At 39.9% G+C, this 17,846-nt stretch overlaps 1 long non-coding RNA gene across 5 annotated transcripts in view; it reads left to right on the plus strand.

The window, feature by feature from the left end:
* The window catches only part of LOC122431808, a 68,856-nt gene extending 53,904 nt beyond the window's left edge, over positions 1-14,952 (plus strand). The window contains exons 4-7 of one of the 5 annotated variants that reach the window (XR_006266632.1): positions 3,336-3,613; positions 8,728-8,813; positions 10,041-10,167; positions 10,900-14,952. This is a non-coding gene — a long non-coding RNA (uncharacterized LOC122431808). Of the gene's footprint in view, positions 1-3,335; positions 3,614-8,715; positions 8,814-10,040; positions 10,168-10,899 lie in introns of all 5 variants that reach the window. The other 4 variants (XR_006266631.1, XR_006266633.1, XR_006266634.1 and 1 more) reach the window with 4 other exon arrangements.
* The last annotated feature ends 2,894 nt before the right edge of the window (positions 14,953-17,846 follow it).

Genomic DNA, 17,846 nt, shown 5'->3' on the forward strand with positions numbered 1-17,846 from the left:
CATTGTAGGGACTGTGGGACCCAGAGATTTTCATGAGAGTGAACATGCCCTTCAAGATCAAAGCAGATTGTCTTCTAAGAGGCGTCCAGTGGGCCATCCTCTGAAAAGTGACCCACTGTTCAGCATAGCTCTTTCCAGGACACTGAATTGGAGCCAGCTGGTGCCTGGAACGTACCTTGTATGTCACCTTCTGATCTCCGTCTGAAGGCCAACTGTATGTGATTAAGCATAACAGACACAGAACTTGTGTTAAGCCCCGGATGTAACTTGTTGAGTGAAGAGCAATTGACTTGAACATTGGACAAATGGATTAAGTTTCTTCTCTTCGTCTCTCTCTTTCTCTCTTATTTTTAATAGAGCAAGATTGTATCCTCTGGGCCTAGTCAATCAGTGCTCGCTGTTTGAGAAGGATATTCATGAGGTGCTGCTCTTCAGGGATACTAATTGGGATCTGAGATAAAATTTTCACACTGACATGTGCATCACCTAAGGAGGATGGCAACAAATGGCATCAAGCTAAAGTGTGTTTTGGTCTTTCCCCTTATAGTGACCAAATAATTTAGTCTTTCTTTTTTTTTTTTTTTTAAAGCTCTTGCTGCTTCTCAAAATTGCTTGCAGGTTGGAATCAACTTAAAAATTAAAAAGAAAAAAAAATACTGACGCCATTGCCAATCTGTTCTACCCAACATATTTTAATTTAACTGGTATGAGGTGTGGCCTGAGAACAGGGAATTTTAAAGCCCCTGAAGCAATTCTAATGTATAGCAGAGTCTGAGAACCACTGGAAACCACTTTTAAGCCCCATCACTCTGATGAGGCGCCAGCTGCAAGCATGTTTTATACCAACATGTTTGCGGAGTATAAACATCACAGTGCAAACTCTTGCACCCAAGAACCCTGGGCTGCTAGTGGACAATCTTTGGAAAAGTTTGAATTTGTAAACTGATAATACATATAATTCCATGGGCTCCATATGGTTCCTGTTATGCTGAGGGAACTATACACATTTGCCTTGCCCCAGGATGAAAAGATAAATAACAGATGTGGTTAATTTTTATCATACTTGTAGTGAGCAATAATAGAAAAATAAGAAATGAAGGGGGCAGTGAGAAAAGTAAAACACATGAAAATGAAATGCAAATCAACTACACTAGCTTATATCTTTGGATTTTAGAAATCCAGTTATATAATAGATAAGAAATAACTGTATCATATAATTTTTCAGTTCTAAGGGAGACAGTCTCTACAATGACAAGAAGCAATATTAAAGTTTTGGATGTTAATAGAATAATCTTAAATTGTTGATGGTAATGATAACAAAAATTTACAGTTTGCCATGTGGTAAGCGCTGTTCTAAGCATTTTACACATACTATCTAATTTAATCCTCATTACAACCCTGAGATAAATACCATTTTTATTTTACAGATGAAGAAACTGAAGCCAGAGAATTTAAGTAATTTGTCCAAGGTGACATGTTTACTACATGGTGAAGCCACAAACTGAGCCCAGTTCAGATACCATTCAAACATGTTCTAAAGGTCCTGGTGATGACCTGGGGACAATCCTTTCACAGAGAAAACACTGGTCCCATCTACAGAGATGAAGCAGAGTGTACAGCTGGAAGAATTTTTTGAGGAGAATTGCTACTAAGATTTAGGATGGCTGGGAATAAGAGTAATAATAGAATAATAATGCCAGGCACTAACATATACTTTGTGCCAGGTACTGGGTGAAGTTTGGGTGTGATTCCCATATTCTCTACTCTTTTAACTGTTGATCTCTTACTCCTGATGGTCTACTTAAGAAGTCAACATGTTGGCTAGGGTCTCTGTTGTTGTTGTTCTGTCACTAAGTCATGTCCAGCTTTTTCTGACCCCATGGATTGCAGCACTCCAGTCTCCTTTGTCCTCTACTATCTCCCGGAGTTTGCTCAAATTCATGTCCATTGACCCAGTGACGCTATCTAACCACTCATCCTCTCCTTCCCCTTCTCCTTTTGGCTTCAATCTTTCCCAACATTAGGGTCTCTTCCAATGAGTTGGCTGTTTGCCTCAGGTGGTCGAAGTACTGGAGCGTCATCATCAATCCTTCCAGTGAATATTCAGGGTTGATTTCCTTTAGGATTAAATGATTTGATCTCCTTGCTGTCCAAGGGACTCTGAAGAGTCTTCTCCAGCACCCTTCCCTTTGAAGACTTCAATTTTGTGCATATTAGGTCACTTGATGTGGTCTCACAGCTTAGTGAAGCTCTGTTTCTTGTTTTCGTTTTGAGAAACTTTTTCCTTTGTATCTGACTTTAGATGGTGTCTCTTGCTATGTTCTCAAGTCAACTGTTCTTCCCTTTTGCAATGTATAATCTTTTGATTGATTTTTTTCCCATCATTGTGGCTTGCATTTTCTTGCTTCTTCGTATGCCTGGTAGTTTTTGATTGGATGCCAAACATGCTGGATGTTCTTGCATTCTTCTAAATATTCTTTATTTTTTTCTATAGGATGCTGTTGAGTTACTTGGAGGCAGACTGATTTTAGTATTTATCAGTTGGGACCAGGGTAGTGTTTAGTCTAGTGCTAAGTATCCCCATTTCTGAATATTCTATTCAATGCTAGATGAATTGTATTGTTTTCCTGGTGGTAACAGACACTGCTGACCATCTTGTGTGCATGCCAGGTGCTGTTGTATCTAAGTCTTTGGGGAAGATCTTTCCCCAGACTTGAGTAGTCTCCTCACATATATGCACTGCTCACTATATTGCATACATAAAGGAAAACCTCTAGCTATCTCTGGAGTTCTCTGTCTATGCAGCTACCCTCTTTGTATGCTGCCCTGTGAACTCCAGCCACCTTACCCTATCCAAATGTTTATCTTCAGCTCTTTGATTTGGGGACCTGCCTGAGCTCTCCATTCCCATGCTGTGGCTTAGAATCTCTCGCAAGGTATAAATATGAAACAATCCTAGGCCTTATCTTATTTTTTCTGTGCCTCTTAGGGACCATGGTCTTTTGTCTCTGATGTCCAAAGTGTTGAAAACCATTGTTTCAAATATTTTTTCTATTGTGTTTGTTTGTTTTTTTTTCAGGTGGTTTTGTAGATCCTATTCCTTATACTCCGTCTAGGCTGGGAATGGAAGTATGAAAAATCTTCTTTTTTTTTTTTAAACAAACTTCTTGTTCAATCTTACCAGAGGTTTGTTAATTTTATTAGTATTTTCAAATAACCCACATTTGTCTTTCTGAAATCTCCTTATGGTATAGTTGTTTATTCATAATATGTTATTTATATATTTATGTTACTAATTTCACTTGTTTTTATTATCTGCTTTCTGATTGGCCCAGTATCTTTACACAGACATACAACATAAACTGGAAACACTCCCATCCAGATTAACCCCTGGGCAGATGGTAACTCAGCTCAAGTAACTCAAGTGGCTCTTGTCTGGCATATAGCATATGTAGACTCACCTACAGTGAGGGAATTTCTTGCATAGCAATAAAGTCCAGTGTCTCCTGAAGAAGTGAAGAAACATGAAAACTCCACATATCAAGGATTCTAATCTGCAAGCATCTTACTGTGGATGAAGTATTCACTTGGCAAGGAATTGTGTGATGGCAAGGTGTTACTTAAGTCATGATCAGTCACAGGGGAATAGAGCTTGGGGTTGGACTCAGCTTAGAATCAAGACTGGGAGCTGGTGAATTTTCACAGAAAACATAATGAACTCTATACTCCATGTCCTATGGCAGGAGGTGCACACAAACAGCCATTGCTCTAGAAATTTAGAAGGTGGAGAATTGGTTCATCAGTGGCCACAGTGATCAAGAAAATCTTCATTATGTAAATGGGAATGTCTTGAAACTAGTATTGAAGGGAAATTTTATTAAATGAATACTTCAATTTCTTTTTGAGCACTTCTCAAGAAGATGGTCCCTATCATCACTGGCCTAAGTGTCTATGCTTTTTATTTTTTCTAAAGTTCTGGATATTTTCTCACAAATTTCTATAAGATAGCATTCCTAAGCCCTGTGGCACAGACACTGTTCCCTAACACAAATATTGAGTAGCTACTATTTGTGTTTCTCAGAACCTAACATACTTTCTTACAGAAAGACTGCATATATCTTCCATTTCCTACATAGATTAAAATTTTGAATGTGACTCTTTGTTTAGAGATAGTCTTTGAAGATTTGTAATCAGGCAAAGGCTACGAAGTTTTGTGCCATTAAATCAAATTGATCAAGTCACATGTCATACGCCCTACATTCAGAAATAAGGAGGTGCTTGTTTCTTCCCTATTCATGCCAACAGTCCTCTGTGTGTGTGCTCAGTTGCTCAGTCATGTCCCATTCTTGGCAACCCCATGAACTGTAACCTGCCAGGCTCCTCTGTCCATGGAGTTTTCTAGGCAAGAATACTGGAATGGGTTGCTATTTCCTACTTTAGGGGAATCTTCTTGACCCAGGAATGGAACCTGTGTCTCTTGCATCTCCTGCATTGGTAGGTACATTTTATTACCACTGTGCCACCTGGGAAGCCCAGCAACCATTCTAGATAAACCAAATGTGCTGCCATTTGCTGTGGGAGAGGCTGTGATAAATGTGGCCATCTTTAGAAAGGTCATAAAGTCTTGTGAGGAAGAGTTACAAACCAAAATATCTCGCAATGACCTGTTTTTTTTGCATTTACATGAATGCCTTTTATAGTTATGAGGACCTATCTGTGGTGATTCATCACACAGAGGCACGATGGATAACAGGAATCTCAAAATACAGTTCTCATTGATGTTAAGTCTGTCTTGATGAGTTATAACAACTGGGAATCACCACCTTTATTGACCTTTACAAATGCCCTTGCATTTACATGAACATGACTTGAATTATGGCTGATCTGGAAAGAAAAATCAATACAAGTAGAAAAGAAAGTGTTGGCCTATTGCTTAGTCTATGGTATTTTAATAATTCGATTATTATACGGTTAGTGAAATACAGTAAACTAATTATAAGGAAACCAATTCTATTGTCTAAGTTGCATGATGTGTGTATTTATTTCATTTGTATATAGTGATCTATGACATTATTGAATGCTCACTTTGTACCAAAGAATATGCTAAGTGTCTTGTATATATTGTCTCACTAAAGATTTGTAACAATCCCATGACACAGGTATGGTCATCATCCTTATTTTGTAGAGGAGAATATTAATAGTTTTAAGTAACTTCACAATTAGACATGGTGGATGGGGTGAGCCAGGATTTGAACAAGAAAAGTTAAACTCCATTATGATTGATTGCACTGAGCTTGCCATGTAACTGCCATGTATGATCACTTTGTGATGTAAAGAAATACTGACTCACTTTATGTGCATCTAGAGCTAACATAGTATTGTTTGTCAATTATTCTTGAATAAAATAGTTAATTTAGATATGTAAAAAGATAGGAACTTAGCCAATAATGGTGTATATATATGCTTATATATGTTTGTTTAAACTTATAGTGTATATATATATGTGTGTATGCTTAGTTGCTTAGTCATGTCCAGCTGTTTGAAACCCCATGGACTATAGCCCGCCAGGCTCCCACTTCCCAGGTGGTACCAATGGTAAAGAACCCACCTGCCAATACAGGAGACATAAGAGATGCAGATTCTATCCCTGGGTTGGGAAGATCCCCTGGGGAAGGGCATGGTAACCCACTGTAGTATTCTTTCCTGGAGAATCCCAGGGATAGAGGAGCCTGGCAGGCTACATTCCATAGGGTTGCAAAGAGTCAGACTTCACTGAAGCAACTTAGCACCACTAGCACCACCATATATGTGATATATGTACAGTTAAATGCAGAGTTCCAAAGAATAGCAAGGAGAGATAAGAAAACCTTCCTCAGTGATCACTGCAAAGAAATAGAGGAAAACAACAGAATGGGAAAGACTGCTGATCTCTTCAAGAAAATTAGAGATACCAAGAGAATATTTCATGCAAAGATGGGCTCAATAAAGGACAGAAATGGTATGGACCTAGCAGAAGCAGAAGATATTAAGAAGAGTGGCAAGAATACACAGAACTGTACAAAAAAGATCTTCATGACCCAGATAATCATGATGGTGTGATCACTCACCTAGAACCAGACATCCTGGAATGTGAAGTCAAGTTTGCCTTAGGAAGCATCACTATGAACAAAGCTAGGGGACGTGATGGAATTCCAGTTGAGCTATTTCAAATCCTAAATGAGGATGCTGTGAAAGAGCTGCACTCAATATGCCAGCAAATTTGGAAAACCCAGGAGCAGTGGCCCCAGTACTGGAAAAGGTCAGTTTTCATTCAAATCCCAAAGAAAGGTAATGCAAAAGAATGCTTAAACTACTGCACAATTGCACTCATCTGACACGCTAGTAAAGTAATGTTCAAAATTCTCCAAGCCAGGCTTCAGCAATACATGAATAGTGAACTTCCAGATGTTCAAGCTGGATTTGGAAAAGGCAGAGGAGCTAGAGATCAAATTGCCGACATCTCCTGGATCATTGAAAAAGCAAGAGAATTCCAGAAAAACATCTATTTCAGCTTTATTGACTACACCAAAGCCTTTGACTTTGTGGATCACAATAAAGTGGAAAATTCTGAAAGAGATGGGAATACCAGACCACCTGACCTGCCTCTTGATAAATCTGTATGTAGATCAGGAAACAACAGTTAGAACTGGACATGGAACAACAGACTGGTTCCAAATAGGAAAAGGAGTACGTCAAGGCTGTATATTGTCACCCTGCTTATTTAACTTATATGCAGAGTACATCATGAGAAATTCTGGGCTGAATGAAGCACAAACTGGAATCAAGATTGCCAGGAGAAATAATCAACAACTTCAGATATGCAGATGACACCACCCTTATGGCAGAAAGTGAAGAGGAACTAAAGAGCCTCTTGATGAAAGTGAAAGAGGAGAGTGAAAAAGTTGGCTTAAAGCTCAACATTCAGAAAACTAAGATCATGGCATCTGGTCCCATCACTTCATGGCAAATAGATGGGGAAACAGTGTCAGAGTTTATTTTTCTGGGCTCCAAAATCACTGCAGATGGTGATTGCAGCCATGAAATTAAAAGACGCTTACTCCTTGGAAGGAAAGTTATGACCTACCTAGATAGCATATTAAAAAGCAGAGACATTACTTTGCCAACAAAGGTCTGTTTAGTCAAAGCTATGGTTTTTCCAGTAGTCATGTATGGTTGTGAGAGAGAAAGAAAGAAAGCTGAGCGCTATAAAGAAAGCTGAGCACTGAAGAATTGATGCTTTTGAACTGTGGTGTTGGAGAAGACTCTCGAGAGTTCTTTTGAACTGCAAGGAGATCCAGCCAGTCCATCCTAAAGGAAATCAGTCCTGTGTGTTCATGGGAAGGACTGATGTTGAAGCTGAAACTCCAATACTTTGGCCACCTGATGCGAAGAACTGACTCATTGGAAAGGACCCTCATGCTGGGAAAGATTGAAGGTGGGAGGAGAAGGGGATGCCAGAGGATGAGATGGTGGGATGGCATCACCAACTCAATGGATTTGAGTTTGGGTAAACTCCGGGAGTTGGTGATGGACAGGGAGGCCTGGCGTGCTGCAGTCCATGGGGTTGCAAAGAGTCGGACATGACTGAGCAACGGAACTGAACTCAACTGAATTTAGAATATAGAAAAATAGTTAAGGCAATATTTGTGCATTCGTACAAGCTCAGTCATGTCTGACTCTTTGCAACCCATGAACTGTAGCCCACCAGGCTCTTCTGTCCATGGAATTTTCCAGGCAAGAATACTGAAGTAGGTTGCCATTTCCCACTCCAAGGGATCTTCTTAACCTAAGAATCAAACACACATCTTCTGTGTCTCCTGCACTGGCAGGCAGATTCTTTACCACTTCACCATCTCAGAAGCCACAGCAATATATATGTCATAAAAACTTATCAACTATTTTTCTTCTCCTTAATTTATCACTGTGGCTCAGATGGTAAAGAATACACCTGCAATGCAGGAGACCAGATTTCAATCCCTGGGTTGGGAAGATCCTCTGGAGAAGGGAATGGATACCCACTCCAGTATTCTTTTTGGAGAATTCCATGGACAGAGGAGCCTGGCGGACTAGAGTCCAATGGGTCACAAAAAGTTGGACATGACAGAGTGACTAATACACAAGCACACACACACATACACACCTACAAACACATATGTACAGGCATACATATGCATATGGATGTTCCAATTCACTGGGAAGGAAAGTGTGTTTCATTTTGTGCTGTTCCATGTCAGGGCATATGTATGTGACTGCTACTGATGGGAAAGAGTTTCAGTTCAGATGAGGCCTCTGCAGGAACCCCACCTCCCAGAAGAAAACAAAGTCCCTTTCTGGGCACATTGCTTGCATCTCCAAAACAGTCTTTCTTCCATGCTGGCTTATGTGAGAGCTTGCTATGAACACGTCTCTGTCCCTTTCTGGACTTAAGCAAGATTGGGGGACCTTTGTCTAGACTTCCCATCGGTGCTTGAACATGGGGGCTGCTCAGCAGACATGTCAGTATATGCCTAAATGTTTCTTTCCGAATGAACCCTCATCTGTTCAGTAAGAACTAGTTTGTGCTCACTACTGGTTTCCCTTTGAGATGGAGTCCTTATTAACACTTCTTGATTTTTAGAGGATGAGGGATAAATGGGAAAATGGGTACATTCACTTTGTATCTTTGTTTACTTAAAGTTTTATTTTCAGGCAAGTGGATTCAATATATGCCTTTCCCCAGGGTGAGAGGCTCACAAAGCAAGAGGAATGTCATTTTTCAGTCAACAGAAATAGAGGTAAGTCAATCTGGTGCCTACATGCTCTGTGAATGCTGGCAGCCAGCCAGAGTTCAGGTCTTAATTAAGCAGATTAGGCCAAAGAAAATACAAATGCAAACCCAGGCAAATTACCAAAAATTGCTGTTATTCCAGCATTCCAACACACAGGATTTCTGAATATAAACTGCCCCCCAAAATATTGTTGGTTAAGACTGAGGATAGCAAATCCTCTGTCTGACTGCAAATCTGTCTGCTGGAACTTCAGATATATAAGCTCCAATCTGAGGCTTTTCCATACATACCAGGCAGGAGAGCCTCTGGGACTGTGTGTGTGTGTGTGTGTGTGTGTGTGTGTGTGTGTGTGTGTGTGTGTGTGTGTGTGTGTGTGTGTGTGTGTATGCACGTGCATACACACATGCACTCTGAAGATTCATCATGTCAAAAGCAGTACTTGCTCTGCAGTCCTTGTTAGAATAACCACATCACACAATGGTTTCTTTCTAAATAAACAGAGGAGGAGAGCTGGCTGATAAGGCCCTTTGTAAGATACATCAGGCCAAATTCAATCAGCAGTGCCTGGATGCAGACAAGTGGTCTTCTATGTTGGCTGGCTTGGGGGACAATATCATCCATCCTGTACACAGGCCCCCATAATTGCGTCTCATTCCTGACTCCTGCAAAAAAAAATGACCCCCTCTTCCCATGGTTTGCAAAACACATGGGGAGGAAATAGCAGATCTGAGCTAACTGGTCCAAGAATTCTAACCAGATGATAGAAAAATGTTTTGTCAAAATAAGAGTTCTTTGAATTTTTAAGAGCCCTATATAATTTAATACACGATCTTTTCAAGATAAAGTCCAATATGGGACCAGCAGAACTATCTGCCATTATTTCAGAACATTTTGCCAATTCTTTCCTTTTGGATTCTCCTCTGGAGAACATTCTTTCTTAGTCCTCCCCCTACTTTTCTTTTTGGCAAGAGTATAAAAGAGTTTGCCACTTATGCAACACAGTAAACAACACAATTGAAGAAAAAATGCCTTGCAAAAGTGTACTGTGTTTTCATCTTTATTAAATAAACCCCATAAAAATAAATAAATAAATAAATAAATAAATAAACCCCATAAAGAAGTGATTTTTAAGAAGTCTGTTAACCTACCATTGGTTTCTTGGGGGAGCTGGCTAGTGTTTTGATCCCTGAGTCAGTGACCCCTTTTATTTGTTTCCATGTTATTTGTTTTCAGCTTTTTGTCTGCAATAGTAACTTGAACCAGGAAGTACTCTTCAGAAGTTGATGCTCTTGACCAAGACTATGGCTGAAGTGGATACAAGGCTATACCCTGAGCACTTCCTTTGGGAAGAAACAACATGGTGATTAGCTTTCCTGCTTTTTGGAGGTTTTCGTCTATAGGCGTGAAGGCACTGTTTGCCTATTTTGGTAGAGCCTTCCTCCTGACTTCCTAACCATTATCTACCCAGGTGTCTATATTCTCTGCCAAGGCAAGTCTACTGGGGGACAAAACTCCATATTTCATGATTGTCTTCATTTAAAAAAAAATGCTCTTCCCTTTATTGTGAGTAGTTGAAAGCAGTAAAGTAATTTCATAATAAGATTAATTCACAGAAAGGTAAGAATGACTGATAGCATTTTGAGGAATACCACTTCAAGTAATTTGTTCATACTTACAGAATAAGGACATACATTTCTTTGAGAATTTCATCTGTTTGCACATAATCTATTCTGTCCCTGTGTGTCATTCGAAACCCAGTTTTAGGTTTCAAATATATTATCATGATAAAGTTAATCCAAAAGGATAAATCTTTATTGACACTATTCTAAGGACTAGGGTAGATAAACAAGACCTCTTCAAACCCACAGATCATATCATATTGGAAACTGATTGCTCAGATCACTCTGTCATATTCTTATATCTAAACCAGGACCGAGGATTAAAAACTTTCCTACCGTGTCTTTGAAAGATCCTTCCTTTGCATGGATGATTGGGCAGAGTGGCTTAATATCAGAAAGCATGTTCTATAGAATAAAATAAGTAAGTACATAATTAATTCCCATATAATCTATTCTGTTCTTTGCTTGGTCAGAAATTCCTACCGTTTGATCCTCTATCTGTGGAGTGAATATCGAAGAGGTACAACAAGGCAGCTACTCACATAGGAGGGGCTTTCAGAAGACTCCTAGCTTGTGCGGATACAGAACTACAGAAGACAACAGTCAAGACAAGGGTAAAATGAGCTGGAGAAAACCTAAAGGCAATGGACTAGATAACATGAATTAGGAGTTAAAGCCTCAGAGATCCAAATGGCTTTCCCAGTGAAAAATTCATTTATCTTGACCTAAGACAGGAAATGAGGAGGAGAAAGAAGTCATCAAGCAGAAGAAAACTTAAACATTTGAAGAGAGAAAGTCAATGTGCTCCAGATGCCTATAGTGGAGACATTTTGGGAAAAGTTCCAGAAGTTTGATGGAGCTAGTGTGTATCAGTGGAATTGTGCCCTTCCTGCAGAGCCCTCTGGAGGGCCAATAAACCCCATTGCAGGTCACCATGCTGGTTGGACTCTCATGAAGAGGGAAAGGGAATGGGTAGAGCCATGGAGGAGGAGTGATGTCTCCAGGAATAATTTTCAAGAACGTTTTATGATAATGGGATGAACGTCTTCAGTGGTGATCAAAGATAGAGAGCAATTAACACTGAGAAGAAAGATTCCTAAGTTTAGCATAGTAAAATTTGATTTGGAATTCCCAGCTTTGCTCCCAACTATTTTAAGAGGTCCCTCCTGATGCTGTCTATCCCTATTGTGAAAACTCAAGTTTTCCACAAAGTTACTAATGTCTTACATATCACGGTGTTGTGCTCTTTAACTCCCAAGATAATTGTTCCTCTCAAAGCAAGGAAGTCACTGATGGGAATACAGTTAACTTTACTGGACAGCAAATTTGCATTTATTCCTTCTGGGAGAATTAGTCTGAGGCAGTATAACTTGAAGGATCTCTATAAAGAGTAAATATCGATTGAGACTTGGCTCTTGTTTTCCTCAATAATCTAGAAATATGATGGGCTGTAAGTGTCCTGCAAATGTCCTTTCTCTCCCTAGAACCCATGAACTCACTCTCCCCACCTCAGGCCATCTGGTGTCTGCATTAGACTTCCATGTGGTTTTTCACTCACAAGACCAAGTCTGCACCCACCCTCTCTCATGTCAGGAATTTGATCCCAGCAATGCTTTGTCCAGCACTTCCGCTCCTTCTTTCACATGTTTCTTGAAGCACCATGATTTCCCTGAATAATAAAAGCTTTTTTTCTCCTTATCATTTTTCTTCTATAGAGCCTCCAGATATGAAATCAAATGTTGTACATAAACTGTGTGCATACTTTATTTGTGTGTTTATTATTTATTCATAGGTATTGGTTGTTGTTTGCATCCATGGCTTAGATGTTCTTTGTTGAAATATTCTCTTTTTTTGTGTCAATAATGCCCATGTTCAGTTGTAACCTATTTAAAGGTAGAAAGGATACTCTTTAGCAAGTAGTTTTCAAAATGAATCTCTCTCTCTCTCTCTCTCTGTCTATATATATATATATTGTATGTATTTCAAAACACTCAAGTTTTATTGTTCAGTGGTTTTTGTAAGTATAATTTGTTGATGTTCAAAATGTTTTTCTGCTCCAGTGCACAGTCACCAAGTAGACACTACACCATCATGAATAACCCATAGCTAAAACTGCATTTGATAACGAACCATTGTTGCTGACAATGATGTTCACTCATTGCCTGCTTTTTTGGTTCTTTTAAAAACTGCCTTCAATTATAATATGATCTTTAATACTGTTTTTAATAAGTGAAAAACAATTTATAGTAACTGGCTTTCAGCAATTTGGGAGGAATCATTTCAGATAAATAAAGTCAGAGAGCAGAAGAGGTGAATTGTCTCTATAGTTCTCTCAAAACTAGGAGTCAGTGATATTTACAAGGCAAGTGGGGAAGGCATCCTTCTTTATTTCCAGTGTTATAACATCTCACCGCATGATTTTTAGGGATGTGGTGGGGCAGCCCTCTGACACTCCCACTGCAGGGTTCCACTGATAAGCTGTTTGGAGCAGACAAGACTGTGCTTAGATTGGATGTTTGAGACTGAGCCCGGTAGCAGAGTTGTAAAATCATGGATGAGAAAGGCCGGTAGGAGACACAGTGTGTGGCTGATATTTGCCTCTTCCTGACCAAATGCTGCTGCATATGGATGAGCCTCTACAGAAACACAGTGTATCTCATGGGGTGGGGGTAGGGGTGTGGGTGTCAATGGAAAGGTTGACATGACTTTAGGGGACTCCAGGCGGCAATTGCATGGCCTGAGCAATACCAATGAAGGAGGCTTCCTTTGCTTCTGAGCTCTCCTCCAGAGAAGCTTCCACCAGAATGGCAGTGACCATGGTAGAGAGATGCATGTTTCCTTTGCTGGTGGATGGTCTAGACCATCAGACACATTTACCTGATTGAGGCCCCCACTTCTCTTCCTGCAGGGTCTCTGCATTACACTGGCCTGGCTCCAGACTTCCTGAATCTGGCTACAACAAAAGCAACAGTCCCCCAAAAGGAGCCTTTTAGTCAATAGTTTAAATTCCTGGTTTTCTGTCCCTCAAGGGACAATGAAAGGGGCCTGACCTCTTGCTCATGTCAAGAAGGTTTGGAGTTCTCTGGAAAGAGGAGAGAGACAACTTCTTAACAGTTTGATTGGATAGCTGGAGTTACTACACAGGCACAGAAAAAAAGACTGAAGAGAAATAAGGTGGAAAAGTTAACTGTATGGTGAAATTTCAGGTGATCTCCTTTTACTCTTTGCAAAATTCTCTACAACAAGCATGTATTTTAAAAACCACTAAAAATAAATAATGTTAAAATAGGCACCCAAAACCTGAACACAGTAAAATACTTTAAGTATGTGCTTATGTACAAAAATCCCAAACAAATCAAGGTTGTCAGAAATCACAAAAGATAATTTAATTCAAATTAAAGATGTGAGCTATTATCATTTTCAGATATTTACAGAATAGACTAGCAGGACTGAACTGTGTTTGTGAATGAGACATGATAACTTTGTTTCCTGCTGTGACAGTTGTTTCTCTCTCTTTAACCAAGATTATATTTCCAGAATATCTACTTCTCCATTTCTCCTGCCTTTTATTTTTCCATGGTTGCAATCTCCTGTAATTATGGGAAAAATCTTTCCTGGAGCAGCAGCTCTGAGATTAGCCAGTTTGGAGCCAACCTGAGTATTCCCAATTGGTGCTCATTATCTTCTTTGTAAGAACAGTTTTCAGGACAGAGTTAGCTCTGCTCTGAGACTTAAAACAGCTGGAAAATGCATGACTTGACATGCATTAGATCTGACAGCATGTGAATCCACTGTTCAAAAGTACTTAATACCTATTTAATTTTCTTTTTTTTGGGCATTTTATTTTCTTGTCCTTAAATAATCACCACAGTAATCAAAAGCATTTATGAATTACTGAAGTGGAACTCAAAATACTTAAGAGCCAATTGATTGCTTGGATAAACAAATGCCAAAGTTCAGGAGAAGGTCAGAAAGTTGAGTGTTGTCTTTTATTTTGAACAGCTCAGTCTTTAAATTGCACACATTTGTCCTTGAACTGTCTGAATTCAGCCTGAAAGGGCCGAAATGATCTCCAAATTAAGTCCTCTTGTACCTTGTTGATATACATCTATTTAAGAAAACATGAGATCCCCATTTTGTTAATTTTTAAACACTAATCTATGCTTCAAGATTTAATAAACAGTCTTTGTTAATGACCATTTTAGTCATTTATTCATTCATTCATTCTAACCTTTCTGGATTACATCAGAAAATAAAACAAACAAAAATGTCACTATGGAGCTTAAATTCTAGTCAGTGTAGAATAAACATAATACATAAGTAAAATATATAGTATGATAGGTTCTATGGAAAAAACAGAATAGCAGAGGGGAGATGAGGAGAAAACAGACAGCAACTTTAGATGGGGCAAGGGGAGTGGGGATCTGGGTCAATCTCATTAAGAGGGTGACTTTTAGGTAAAGACTTGGAAAGGGGAGCAGGTTAGTCAAAAGAAGGGAGTGATCCAGGCAGGCAGAATAAACGGTGCAAGAGTCCTGAGAAGGGAGGAGAAAGGGAGAAGGGGCTGGTCGCAGGACTGCAGTGCAACTGGAGAGGGGGGGGGGAGGGGTGTTGCTATGGAGCGTGACGTCAGAGCACGCATGGGGGAGGGGTTAGATATTATGTAGGGGCTCCTGGGCCACCATGGAGATCTTGACTCTTCCTTTCAAATGGGAGCCATTGCAGAATTTTAGAGGAGGACTTGACCTGACTTCCAGGGATCACCCTGGCTGCAGTATTGAGACTGGATTGAAGTGGGCACGCTTAGGAGAAGGGAGACCAGATAAGAAGCAGTCAGAGTGCTTATGATGCAGCTGCTTAGACCAGATTGGTGGCAGAGGAAGCAATGGGAAATGGTCAGACTGACCCTGTTATCCAGGTGGAGCTAACAGGGCTTGCTAATGGATGGGAGGCAGGTGTGGGGGGAAGACAGGAGAAAAACGAGGTTTTCCAAGGACTCGCTGGCTCAGCAATGTGAGAGAGGGGGCTGCCTTCCAGTGAGTTTGTGTTTCTCTGTTTCAGAGACTCAATGGTAAACTTCTGGAAGACAGGGACCAGTGTCTTGTAAACTTCATTTGTTATTTTTGTTGTTATATCACTAAGTCATGTGTGACTTTGTGACCTCATGGACAGGCTCCTCTGTCCTCCACTATCTCCTAGAATTTGCTCGAATTCATGTCCTTTGACTCAGTGATGCCATCTAACTATCTCATCCTCTGCTGGCCCCTTCTCCTTTTGCCTTCAATCTTTCCCAGGATCAGGATCTTTTCCAATGAATCGGCTCTTCGCATCAGGTGGTCAAAGTATTGGAACGTCAGCTTCAGCACCAGTCCTTCCAATGAATATTCAGGGTTTATTTCCTTTAGGATTGACTGGTTTGATCTTGCATTCCAAGGGACACTCAAGAGTCTTCTTCAGCAACACAGTTCAAAAGCATCAATTCTTTGGCAGTCAGCCTTCTTCATGGTCCAACTCTCACATCCGTACACAACTACAAGAAAAATCATAGATTTGATTATATGGACCTTGTGTCAGCAAAGTGATATTTCTGTTTTTCAATACAGTCTATGCTTGTCATAGCTTTCCTTCCAAGAAGGAAGCGTCTTTTAATTTCATGGCTGCAGTCACATTCCACAGTGATTTTCAAAAAAAATCTGCGACTGCTTCCACTTTTTCCACTTCTATTTGCCATGAAGTGATGGGACTGGATGCCATGAATCTTACTTATTGAATGCTGAGTTTCAAGCCAGCTTTTTCAGTCTCCTCTTTCACTCTCATCAAGAAGTTCTTTAGTTCTTCTTCACTTTCTACCATTAGAGTGGTACCATCTGCTTATCTGAGGTTGTTGATATTTCTTCTGGCAATCTGGATGCTAGCTTGTGATTCATCAAGCCTGGCATTTTGCATAATGCATTCTGCATGTAAGCTAAATAAGCAGGGTGACAATGTACAGCCTTGTTGTACTCCTTTTCCATTTTGCAACAGTCCGTTGTTTCGTGTAAGGTTCTAACTGTTGCTTCTTGATCTGCATACAGGTTTCTCAGGAAATAAGTAAGGTGGTCTGGTATTCCCATTTCTTTAAGAATTTTCCACAGTTTGTTGTGATCCATACAGTCAAAGGCTTTAGAGTAGTCAATGAAGCAGAGGTAGATATTTTTCTGGAACTCCGTTGCTTTCTCCATGATCCTATGAATGTTGGCAATTTTATCTCTAGTTCCTCTGCCTCTTTGCAACCCAGCTTGTACATCTGGAAGTCCTTGGTTCATGTACTGCTTGAAGGATTTTGAGCATAAACTTGTTAGCATGTGAAATGAGTGCAATTGTATGTTAGTTTGAACATTCTCAAAGAATGGGATTGGAATGAAAGCTGACTTTTTCCAGTCCTGTGGCCACTGCTGAGTTTTCCAAATTTGTTGGCATATTGAGTGCAGAACTTTAACAGAGTCATCCTTTAGGATTTGAAATAGCTCAGCTGGAATTCCATCACCTCCATTAGCTTTATTTGTTGTAATGTTTCCTAAGGTCCACTGACTTCACACTCCAGGATGTCTGGCTCTAGGTGACCAGAGTCACCACACCATCCCCATGGTTATCCGGGTCATTAGGATCTTTCTCGTATAGTTCTTCTATATATTCTTGCCACCTCTTCTTAATATCTTCTGCTTCTGTTAGGTCCTTGCCATTTCTATTCTTTACTGAGCCCATCTTTGCATGAAATGTTCCCTTGGTATCTCCAATATTCTTGAAGAGATCTATAGTCTTTCCCATTCTATTGTTTTCCTCTATTTCTATAGTCTTTCCCATTCTATTGTTTTCCTCTATTTCTTTGCATTGTTCACTTAGGAAGTCTGTCTTATCTCTACTTGCTATTCTTTGGAACTCTGCATTCAGATGGGTATATCTTTCCCTTTCTCCTTTACCTTTCACTTCTGTTTTTTTCCCTCAGACAACTGTTTTGCCTTATTGCATCCCCCCCCCCGCTTGGGGATGGTTTTGATCACTGCCTCCTGTAGAAATGATATGAACCTCTGTCCATAGTTCTTCAGGCACTCTGTCTATCAGATCTAATCCCTTGAATCTATTTGTCACTTCTACTGCATAATTGTAAGGGATTTGATTTAGGTCATACCTGAATCACCTAGTAGTTTCCCTACTTTCTTCAATTGAAGCCTGAATTTTGTGATAAGGAGCGCATGATCTGAGACACAATCAGCTTCAGGTCTTGTTTTCGCTGACTATATCGAGCTTCTCCATCTTTGGCTACAAAGGACATAATCAATCTGATTTTGATATTGACCATCTGGTGATGTCCATATGAGAATCGTCTCTCAGTTTGTTGTAAAAGCTTGTTTGCTATGACCAGTGTGTTCTCTTGATGAAA

This window comes from Cervus canadensis, chromosome 30, assembly GCF_019320065.1.
Source record: "Cervus canadensis isolate Bull #8, Minnesota chromosome 30, ASM1932006v1, whole genome shotgun sequence".
Taxonomy (NCBI): domain Eukaryota; kingdom Metazoa; phylum Chordata; class Mammalia; order Artiodactyla; family Cervidae; genus Cervus; species Cervus canadensis.